Source organism: Cololabis saira, chromosome 14 (genome assembly GCF_033807715.1).
Source record: "Cololabis saira isolate AMF1-May2022 chromosome 14, fColSai1.1, whole genome shotgun sequence".
Taxonomy (NCBI): domain Eukaryota; kingdom Metazoa; phylum Chordata; class Actinopteri; order Beloniformes; family Belonidae; genus Cololabis; species Cololabis saira.
Window position 1 is genome coordinate 21,019,356 of NC_084600.1, and position 12,036 is coordinate 21,031,391.

General features: G+C 43.6%; 1 protein-coding gene across 3 annotated transcripts in view; it reads right to left on the reverse strand.

Annotated features, from left to right (window-relative positions):
• fam222ba (family with sequence similarity 222 member Ba) overlaps positions 1–7,042 on the reverse strand; it is a 32,507-nt gene extending 25,465 nt beyond the window's left edge. The window contains exon 1 of one of the 3 annotated variants that reach the window (XM_061740103.1): positions 6,907–7,042. The gene's annotated coding sequence lies outside the window, so the exon portion shown is untranslated. Of the gene's footprint in view, positions 1–5,769; positions 6,007–6,906 lie in introns of those variants that run through there. The other 2 variants (XM_061740104.1, XM_061740105.1) reach the window with 2 other exon arrangements.
• Positions 7,043–12,036: the final 4,994 nt, after the last annotated feature.

The following is a 12,036-nucleotide window of genomic DNA, read 5'->3' on the forward strand; positions in this document are numbered from 1 at the left end:
GAAAAATTTAAAAGGCACTCTCCCATGTGTGGGAAAAAAAAAAGAGGTTGCCAGGAAGATTAACCCAGCTTCCTTTTATAGCCTCTGACAAGAGGTTAAATCACACATTACACTGCCTGAAATGTCTCCTAGTAATTAGATCAAGAATATTACTCTCTCTTCTTCCCCTTGCAGACTGCAGCTGATCAAAGCCTAATGATGGTGTCAGTGCCATTGGCAGTGCTGGCTGGGTAAATCTCCCCATCGGGATGGCAATCTGTCAGGGGCAGCAAGCCCTGCTAAGCAGCACAGGACGTGAACACCATAATGGTGCTTGACGCAAAGTGAACTAAATGAACCACATCCTTTACCAACAAGCCATCCGTCAGCTGTGCATCATTAAAATTCATGTCTTTGTTTTGGGTCCGTGATGCTGTGTTTACATGAACACAGCAGGGCTGTGTGGAGTGCAGGGTGGAGTGAGACGTTACTGACATCTGGGAGCTTTAGCTCACTAACAGTGAAACTCATAAGCAGCAGATCTGGTGGATTTTAGTACCACAGCAGATCTAAGCAGCACCTGCTCTCTTGATGGGATGGATGGATGGATGGATGGATTTGGGGATGGGTGGGGGTTGTGGCTATTAATTACATAAAGCCAACACATAGTGCAGCCAAACCCTTGCAATGAAACCCTGAGATGTCAGGAGCACGCTAAGACGGATGCCTCCCTGTCACACAGCTACACGGCCTGCCTCGGGACTATTTACACACGAGTACTTTCAAGTACATCTTTCATATTGTGGCCCACCCTTCTCCCTTTGCTTCCCCCTCTCCGTCTCAATCACATTCTGCAGACGCTACACTACTTTAAGGGACAATTTCTGACTAATGTGAAATGGCTGTGCGGTAGCATGATAAAAGTTGACATTTTCCCTTTATAATCCAAGGCTTCCTCTGCAAACAACCTCGCCTTTTTATGTGCACATGAGCACGGGCAGCGAATGCATCACACATAATGGTCAATGTCGTTATTTGCTCTCCAACTCGATGGCTGCAAACAAAAGGAGGAAATGGCAGGAGATACGCCAATCATTTATTGTTGAAAGATGTATGACAAAGGAGGCCCCTTAAAACCTGACAGCTTTTCTTTTCCGTGTCAATCCACGACACAACAAGCTCCTGAGAAAGGGGCCCCGGACAACGGGCTCCTGCAGGAGAACTGACCCCAGTCTTAACCTCATACAGGTGGTACAGCTCTAACACAGGAAGCATGGGAGGGAAAAAAAAGTTTTCAGACCTGCTCTCAGATTATTTAGACCCCCACTAAGACACCTCAATGCCATTGTGTGATTTTTCTCTTAAGCAACAAATTAAGTGCAAAGAATGGCTCTTATTGTAGACTAAAAGCATGTAGTGGAGGGGGGTTTAAGAGTCTTAATGTTAAATCTAACAACCACTTAGTGACACTGTATTATGCTGCAGAGGCGACGACTCTTCAAGAGTTGTGATTCAAACATCACATAGTATGTTTAAATTATCTTAATGCACCAAAAAAAAACAAAATCATGTCAAATTAATCTCTGTGCACGAGGATCCATCGGAGAACAACACAAACGCTGTCTTGGTCGTTGCTCGGTTGAGTCCAACTGCACAGTTGAACTATGCACTGTGATTATAGCCAACATCCCCCTGCAGAGCGACAACTGCATCTCTGCACATTCCAGGAAACACAGCCAGCTGAAGGCAGCAAATACACCGGAGAAGAGGAGACATAAACAATGTAAGCTAGTTTGAAAGCTGCAGTGATGTTTACTGTCTCACTAAGTGCATTTCATCCCCACTGCTTTCACAGCAGCGGCGGTATTTCAGTATGCAGTACAGAGGGGGCTGCTGATGCCACAGGTCTATGCACAGAGGGCTCAGTCACAGGCCGGAGAGAGTGTTTGGACAATGTAGGTGTCAGACACAGTGCCTGTCTGGAATAATGATTCAGCTCAGCTGCCTCAAAACACCCTCTGGTCCCTTGCAAAGTCCAAGAAAGAAAACAGGAAAAAAAACAAGAATTTGATTTATTTTTGATTTTTTTTTTGTATATCTAGTGAAAACCGCAGAAGCATTTGTGCCTTGTTTGAATTTGTGCATTCCTATCTGGGAGAGAGGTCTGCATTCGCTTCAGACGGCCACTGAATGACATGCCAGAGATTAGCCTCTGAAGGTCACAGTTTCAGCCTATCTTTTCAGCCGCTTTCACAACAAAACCCCGGACCCTTCTGAACAACAGGAAGAATGTCATCTGGTTACTTTTCAAAGCACGGAGATACCATTCACTGCGGCCAACAATGGCTGCAAACAGGACCGGAGGGTTAGAAGGTTATAAAGGACCCCATTCTGAGCACCGCTTGGTCTCCAGCGCCCTGCACGCACACAAGAACACACACCCACACACACACACGAACACACACCCACACACTGAGGCCTGGAGAAGTGCTGTAACCCATGATAAACCGACGAGGGTCACTGCAAAGTGCCTAGCACTGACTGCTCTCCACCACCACCCTCATCCCGACACCCAGACCGAACTTCCACGCTCCAACTGCTTTGACAGGAATCCCACTGGGATTCACTGCGCTGTCATTTCTGAGAAGCTAACTATTTAATATCCTTCCTCTTCTTCAGGTTACTGTGTCCCTTTCAACATGACAAAAAGATAAAAATACAGTTTTCATGCTGTGCATTTTTTGCTTAGCACATACAAAAATATCTGCCATCACTCAGACTGTGAGACTCGTCCCACAAACTACAGACGAGAGCTGAAACACATCACCGATTTAGTTTCTAATGAACAATCTAAAATATTCAAAATAAAGACCAATTAAATGATGGCATTTAACATCTCCTCCCTCTCTAATCCTCCTTTAGCTAAGACTTATTTAATGTCTGCACCGGCTATGACACGTTGAGCTCACTCTCTCCATCCCCTCCACTTGATATCCCTTGCAGCTTTACTGGTGCATTGTTGTGGCATTCTTGCTGACCCCAGAGACGAGGTCAGACTCCGAGCCACTCGGGTGGTGGCTAATGATGTCCCGATATGTACAATTGGCACGGACATTGGAAAACTGCAACGATATCCGTGGACAGGCTAAAGGCATCTATTAGGATTACTTAACAGTGATACGGGACTTGCCTGGCGACCTCTTGCTACAGGGGATTTGGTATTGCGGGTGGAGAGCATCAGTGGAGGGTCAGTGATCCGATTGAGACGACCTTATCTCCTGCCATAAACAGATAACAGAATCTGCCCTGCTCTTCTGCCGTTTCTGGGAGATGGAGGTGGATAAACAATCTGCAGCGTCTCCGACAAGCCTGATTGCACAGAGATGCCGTCCACCCGAAACCGGGTCCTGCTCAACATGCTGCACCGACTTGCTGCTTCCGTCAACGGGAGGATGAGATTCCTCCGTGATTGCCTTCAAACTGAAGACATAACAATCTCAGAAATCCCTTTGGTCCTGGTGTTTGTAATGTCACTCCTTAGCTTAAAGCCTCAGATTTGCTGATTAAGCAAGAGCAGGGCCCTAATTGAGCAGCTAACATGGAAATCTGTGCATGAAAGAGAAGGACATTAGTAAGGACGCACAAAGGCTATCTTAACGTTCACTGTAAACAAAATACATGGTGACAGCTACTCGTCTCTTTCCTCACACACACACACAGATCAGCTGTTCTTCTGAAAACACACTCATACGGCCGAGAAGACACTGGGTGTCTCCATCAAGAGTTTCTCCCGGTGCCGAGTGGGTGCGTGTGGGCTGACAGCTGCACCGGTGACTGCGGGGACTAAAAGGTGCAGCTATCTGGCAGCCTCATTTAGCAAATGGGTGATTTTCCACAAATGCTACTCATCGAAAATGACTAGGTGAGAAAAATGAAAACGTGCCAAAAACGGCATGCACATGAAACACACCGACAGCACCTGGGAGAGATTTAGCATGCTCGGGCCCCTGCTGGAATATGAAAGAACGCAAATGTGTTGCGCTGGGGAGAGCATGCGGTTACGCATTTCCAATTCAAGTACCGTCACTAAAATGCTACATCAAATCACTGGCTTTGAATAACCCCGAAATGAGCATCAGCCAAAGTGGCTCATTCCAGCGCAGAGAAATCATCACATCAGGAAAAAAAGATGCCGGTTAGCCAAGTGATTTCACAGTCAACAATCACAGAAACAGAACTGTTACTAATCAATGCATTTTAATGAGCTCCCTGTGAATCCCGACAACAGCTGAAACATAAAAGCTGCTCAAGTTCTGTGGTTTCACTCTTTGTGCCTTATGATCTGTTATTCACAGTCTTGCTCTGGAGTCCCTGAGAAATAAAGCAGAGCTTTGATGTTATCCTCTTATCACTGCCGTCTGAAATGAGCCTAATGTTGGGATTCAGATTGTTCGCCGGGTCTGCTGTCACGTGGAAAACGTGGATACACAGTCCAATTGATTCTGCTTCGTAAAGCCAATCATCCGCACTAATATCTCCGGCATTTGCTTCTGACAAGAAAGTTGGATACAGGAACAATAGTTTCAAGAAAAGCTGCGTAGGTGTGCGTTACATTCAAACTGTGCTCCATTTACTACAAAAATGCTTCCACTCGAGATACAATAATCAAATAGTTGTGTCATTTGTACAAGATATCTTTTATTGTATCGCCTACAAGCAACTGTAAACTGGGGAGCAACAAGGCCACAATCTTTGTTTCACAATGTAGATTCATGTGTTCAAATATCTCTGGAAATGTCTTACATGGGAAAATTTAAAAAGATTAACAAAAACAACATTCATGTTAGATCCCGACAAACTGCTTCTCTGTCAGTTTGCCCTCAGCAAAGACTGTGGATTTGCGGTGACAGGTCAAAGAGTCAGCACATGACTCACAGGCAGAGGAGGAAAGACACTTTGAAAAGCCACGCAGAGATCTAATTAACACATGCATTCAAGTGGTGTTTCAATTTGGTGGAACGCAGTAATTTTCTGCATTGCTGACCAGCATGACATGAACAAATGAACCAGGTGCTCCTGACACTCAGACTGATTGCCTGCCTTTTTAACTAAGAGCAAACACGAACGTCATTTTTAAGACTTCAACAGAAGCAGGCACATGCTCGTGAGCATGTGCAGAGTCACAACTGTGGCCCCAGAACCAAACGCCAACGTCTCCGAAGGGGTTGTGCAAATTGGATACTTGTATTATAAGAGATCTATAACCTTTGCACCACTAAGTATCTCTTCAATCATTTGTCAGACTGCTGTCATTGAGGGTGAACTGTATTTTACAGATGGGGAGAGGCCTTACAGTAATTTGCCGTTAAGACCTAATTAATCTCCATTGTGCTGGGAAACATAGCACCCAAATGCAAAGAAGGTTTCTTCTGCACGATAATTGCACAGAGTCTGGGGCCCCGAGTTTCCCCAACAACAAGGTCTGAAATTTAATTATCTGCTCTTTGGAAAATGTAGGGAGAGAAAGCTACATTGCAAAACTGCACTTTGGGGCAAGTAATATCAGGCTCTTGTTTGAGTAAGTGCAGGATATCACCGAGCACATCCTCCCTGCTGACATAAATTTTAACAGTCTCACCTTTGTTATGAAAAGGAAAAGATAAAAGGCTTTTTTTTTTTCTTTTTTACATAACAGATTTTTTTCTCTCTCCCCCATCTAAAAATTGTCATGCAAATCTAGATAAACCAGCTCATATGTTCTCCACAATATCCCCAGTTTTATCACCTTACCATGTGCAGAGTGATGGGAATAACTTCCATGGTCCAGCCAGTCGCCGAGGATTTGCTCTACTGCGGTATGCTTTTTAATAAAATCCGTCAAGCTCCATGACATTACAGACCGATTACATCAATAAAGCCAGACTCGGAGCAGCCAAAGACAACACCGACACGCTGTGGCAACATTAACATTCCGCCGTGCAGAGATCAGCCTCGGAGAGGGGGGGAGCCATCGATAGGATCCCATTAGTTAAGTGCGCCCTTAGGATACCCGAAATGTGATCAGATAGACCTGCTCCTTCCAGACACCAACCATTAGATGTTACAGCAGAGAAATAAAAGGATAAAAAGCAGCAGTTCTCCTCCTCTGAAACTACTCCTCCTCCACCTCCTCAGTGGTCGAGGATGAGCCCGGTGACGTCAACCTTTTGTTATCACCTTTAACACTTGCTTTTGGAGGTGCAGACACTTTCTCCTGCTCAATGAAGAGGAGCTGCCTGCAACCAAGCCGAGGACGCTATGATCTAGAGACATGCATGCATGTAATGATTATATGAAACACTGGCAGCTGAAGATCACACAGAAATAAAATAAAATAAACATTTTAATGCACACTTTGAGGGCTGCACATTTTTTTCTTTTAAGCTGGAAAGAAAATCATCAATCTCCTATGCCCCGATGCAAATTACACAGATGAAAACGAGCAGTTTATAGGAAGAAATCAGGTGGATCTGTGTTTAATCCCCTCTGGATGCAACTATCAGGAAAGCTGCACCATTCAGTCCCAGTCTGATCACTGATCTGACGCTCATTTGCTGGTCCTTTCAGGGTTAAAGGGGCCAGCACAGAGCTGTAAAGCTGCAGGTTGCCAGCTGACTGCCCAGCCTCCCGACTAGCTCTGCTAGCCAGACAGTCTGAAACATACACAATCCCATTGTTGCCTTGTCAAGGCTGATTTATGGTCCCGCGTTACACCAACGCAGAGGCTACGCAGAGCCTACGCCGTACCCTACGGCGTAGGCTCTGCGTTGCTTTAACGCAGAACCATAATTCAGGCTCCAGCCTCTCCTCCTTATCAGCCCTGCGGGTTTTACGCGCTGGCACCGCGGTGCCGGGCGGCGGGCGCGTCGCAAAGATACACATACTCACTCTCCGTTTACCTCGGTGAAAGGCATCTTTTAGGTCATGGCCATGGTTTTAAAGCGGACAGATTGTCTCCCGTCGCCGAATCACTGCTGCTGCTGTCTGCGGCACCAACTTCCGGCGCATGCGCTGTCGGCCGCTACCGCTCCACACTGCGCCGCTCGCGAGGCGTTTAAAGGGACCGTCCACGTGCGACGCAATTGGACGTCTGAAATGTTGGTTTGGTTCACGAGTACCGGTCCAAGATGTAACGGAACACTGACATGCTAGCCCGGATTATCCATATACTGAAGGGGGCGAGTGCTCAGGGGTACCAGCCAATGAGGGGGCACCAAATCAAATGACACACTGGACCATATATGTCATATTCTGTTATTTTCTCTATATATTTGATGGAAGAGGAGCAAACAGGTACACAGTAACCAATGATATAATAAAAATACATAATAATAATAATAATAATAATAATAATAATAATAATAATAATAATAATAATAATAATTGCTATTTTATTAATGTGCTGTTCCCTACCTTCACATCAGCTCATTCAGTAGGCCTGTTTGATTGTTTAGTCATATGCTGTAATAGTTTTGCATGTAGTCCTCAGACAGGACATTAATGATGGAAATGATGATAGTTAACATGTGGTGTTACATTGGCATGTGAGTCTTATTCTGATTGGAGCATCAGTGTAGTTTGGCGTTTGTAGACTCATGTCTATCTGTGTCGATGTTACTCTTAGTTGGTTGCTTGTCTTACATTTATTTGTAGTATGAGTGTTGAGCATGTACTTCAGCAATACGTTCATGTAAATCTATGGTCTTTATAACCATAGTACATTTCCCCTTTTTACCGTAAAATGTGGGAGGAGGGGGGCACTTCAAGTGTGGTCACCCTGGGGTACCACACTGAGTTAATCCGGGTCTGCTGACATGGCCAATATATTTTCACATAATCAGAAAATTATAGGAATACTTGAACACTTTTGCGATTGCGTCCCACTAATGCCATCAGGTCCCTTCAGACTGGCATCTGGGGAGTTTGGAGACCAAGTGAAACGTGTCTGACTCCTTTTTGTGATCTTTGGGTGCTTCCTAAAAACTTTGTTAAGCACCTACGTTTATCATGCCATAGGAAGTGGATACCAAGGTAAAAATCTATCTATCTATCTATCTATCTATCTATCTATCTATCTATCTATCTATCTATCTATCTATCTATCTATCTATCTATCTATCTATCTATCTATCTATCTATCTATCTATCTATCTATCTATCCATCTATCCATCCATCCATCCATCCATCCATCCAGTCCGATTCATCATCTACAGATCGATATGCGATGATATCATATGTTGCTACAACAAAATCACAGGAAGAAATCAATGTATCAAATTCACATGTTCAAGTAGACAGTGAAATGAATAAAGAAATCAGTTTCTTAAATAAAAATACAAAAGTCCCCCTGAAAATAAGTATTGATGAGGATTAGATGTGTTGATGTCTTTTTGTATTTTTATATTGTGTCGATTCTGTTGAATCATTCATCATTACACTATTGAGTTGATGGAGATTGAAGGGTTTGCTCTAGAATGGTGCTGAACTCATGATGTCCTGTTGTAGTTGTGGTTCGGTCATGTTGTGTTTTTCTTTGCAACATTTTAAGATTTTTTAATGGATTTTTCCTTTTAAACGCAGCATTTTTTTCCACTGGTTTGGAAGATGCAGTGCGCATCTGGAAAATGATGAATGTTCACGCAATTAGTCCAAATAAATTAGTTTCTACCATTTTTGTAGTCAGTGTTGAGCTTTTAGTTAAGTGACTAGCAGAGTGACTAAATACGCTCAGTGAGTAGCTGTGTCCTAATAACCTTGGTAATTTAAGACAGCAGTGATGAATACAAGAGGTGGCTTAGGTCCCCATCTGGTATGATGGGTAATTGTGACAACAGGACAGTTGTTTATATGTGGGAGCAGCTGACTGCGCTTTCCAAAGCCCCAGTAACGCTCACAAAAAGACCCCAAGTCCAATTCCAGCTTATCTTCTAAAATAGGTAACATCTTTCTTTCTTTCATGAACCTCTTTAGTTTTGCCTCAGCAGGAAACGCTGTACACTGGTTCCAGATTTTTATTGAGCTCAGTTACCTTTACAGTTTGCATTATTGTATTTTTCTCATATCATACCTAGAATCTTGGAGGATGAAGCCTGGCGAGAGGAGTCTTGGTCAATAGTGTCACATGCTTTGTGATTTGATGAAAGGTTCTATTTTTGCAGCCTGATGTGTATAGCTCCCTAATCAAAGACCTATATTTCTGTGACAACTAAAATAAATTACTCCATTACAATCGCCCACCTGCCCTCTCCACAGTATTGATACTATTTTATTACCAGTGAGAGAGACGGATGGATAACAGTGGAGATTGGAGCCGGTTATGAGAGTGCTTTTCAAAATGTGTGCTCATGCCCATGTAATGTCATGTCAGGTTAGAATTTGCAAAAAAAGTAATCAGGAAAGATGGTCCCAGAGAAAATTACACATATTCAACCCCACAAACATCTCTGATATGGCACAGTGTGAAAGCTAACTCCAAGGTCTGGGTTCCAGTACAGACCCGGCTTATTACAATACTTCAGCTAATTTAGGCCTGCAGGCTTCACTTCCCCCATCAGCAAGTGAAAGAGGGAAGAATTTGGTCTGAAAGCCCAATCACACACAGCTCTCCGAGTTCAGCAGGTGGGGAAGTAGCAGCAGCAGGCTCCATCAGGCAATAATACAAAGTTAATGACGCACGATGGTGTCTTTCTCCATACCAAAGAAGACGTCAATATAGGATGTTTAAGAATGTTGTTCCTAATTACGCTTTTTAAATTCAACACTGACTTGATTGATGATTTCAAAGGGAGGCATTATTGATCCACTTCACAGACAAGTCCCATCGATTGCAAGTCTAAAATGAATAAAAGTTTTGTTGTTTTTTTTTTCTCCCTCCTCCCCTTCATCTCCCCCGCTGAGAGAGAGATTGTACAATCAGAGCTTCAGTGTGACCTATATGGGTAGTTTTCGAGCCAAATCACCTCTTTTGAAAAGGAAGCAGGAGCAAGAACCTGCAGTGTAGTGATTGCTGAATCAAGGGACCTTCGGGGACCTTCGCATGAATTGTAACAGTTAAACCCTACTGCTCTCTCATTATTCAAAGGGGAAAAATGCATCCATACATTCATTGATCAGTGGGATCCTTCACAAATAACCTGTCTTTGTTGGAGTTTTCAGGGTGATGAAGTTCAGGACTTTTATGTTTTCTAGAAAGTCAGTCGGCTGTGCAGCATCACGCCTCTCACTGCGAACAGCAGCGATGGAGTGATGAATGCTGTGACGCACTGACAGATTGTTTTTTTTTCCCACCTCTTCTCCTCGTTGACATGCCCCTTGGCTTGTGTTTATACTTTGTTATTCCTCATGAGTGTTGGGCTTTATTTATTAGCACAGAAACTGACAGTTATTGCATGTCTGATCACAGTAAATCAACCAGAAATGCTGAGAAACCTGGTGTGGCAGGAAGTCGTATCTGATACCACCTGACTGAGCTGCAGGAAAAAATACAAAAATCTGCATATTCAAGGAGATCTGACCTGTCAGTGCTTTGTGGAGCAGCAGGCAGAGGCTTTCCATGAAAACATCCTGGATCTCATCGGAAAATACACTTCAAGTGGGCTACAGGTTATAATTTAATGGTATACAGGCAAAGGCTTTTTGTCTCTCTCTATTTCTCTCTTTCTCTCTCTTAGGAGTGAGCTCTTTCTTAAGGACAAAGTTAATGCAGTTATAGAAACAACTCTGATACACTCCCACGTGAAGCAGCCATGTGAGGAAAGCCCAGCAAGGGAATAAAAGGCCCTGAATGAATTTGAGAGAGGCAGGGAGAGAGTGGGAGAGAGGGAGAGAAAGTTCAAATATAGAGAAAGATCCTCAAATGTCCTTTTTGGTTTCTGGTTCAGTTGGAATTCAGCGGTAAGTGTCCGCTAAAAGCTCCATTTTTGTTGCCTTTCCATTGCTGCTAAGCTTTTAGAGTTAGATGATGACAGATTGTGAGCTACCTGATATCCTTCATCATTCCCCCCAGTGGAGGTGTTTGTTCCAACCCGAGCAAGTCCTCAAGGACTAACAAACAGCCGGCGTGTTCGATGGACTACTGGGAGACATCTGCTCTGCCTGGTTTTGCCATGCATGAGAACAACATGTTTTGGTAATCAATCAATATGCAAACTGTGTCCTTTTAGACGAATGATTAACCTCACGGACCTCATGGTTATAAAGCCATTATCTCAGTGTGTTATTGTGAATGAAGATTTGCAGGGAGTATTTATGGACAGCATGCAGTGTTTTCCTCCTGACATGGCTTTAAACACTGATGCTGTATATATCCTCAGCAACATTGCCACAACTGCGCTCCAAGCACCCTCGGGGAAAAGCTCTGTTCTGCGTACTCGGGGGACGAGAGGGACAGAAAAAGTCTGCGCAGTGAAATCTCATTTGTGGTTACAGGCTAAGTATTCTTCACAAGGTAATCTGGAGAATATCATCCATACCAAAAACATCCTGTGAGCACTGACTGCAAGTTGTTCATCCTAGCAGATGGATTTCTGCAATATGATGAGGGGATTTGGAAGTGCCACTGGGTGCTTTTAGCCTTTCTACCTGCTGTGGTGACAGGTGGTTTCCAAACTGGGCCCCCCAGGGTGCTCAAGCAGTTAGAGAGGATTTGATGTAAAATTATACACAAATGACAAGTTTTATAATTGTTTCATCATGTAGTTATGCAAATACTCCTGCCGAATGATTTCCTCTTACTCTCATAGTTCCTCTAAAGTTAAGAATCTTTCATTTAATTTGTCAAGCTTTGTTCATTGTCTTAGTGTGTTCCTCTTTTGCTGTAGAGACTTAAACTGCTGTTACATATGCAGTATATCAGGACAGGGAGACAAATTCTGCTGCATAGTTTTTATTGACTTTTATTGACTATGCACTTGTGGATAGATGTCAACTTAAATGCACGAGTGGTTGTGCCCTCCCTCCCCCACTATAGTTGCAGTTCAGGTAAAACCTTGTTTTGACTTTGCACACACACAGTTACA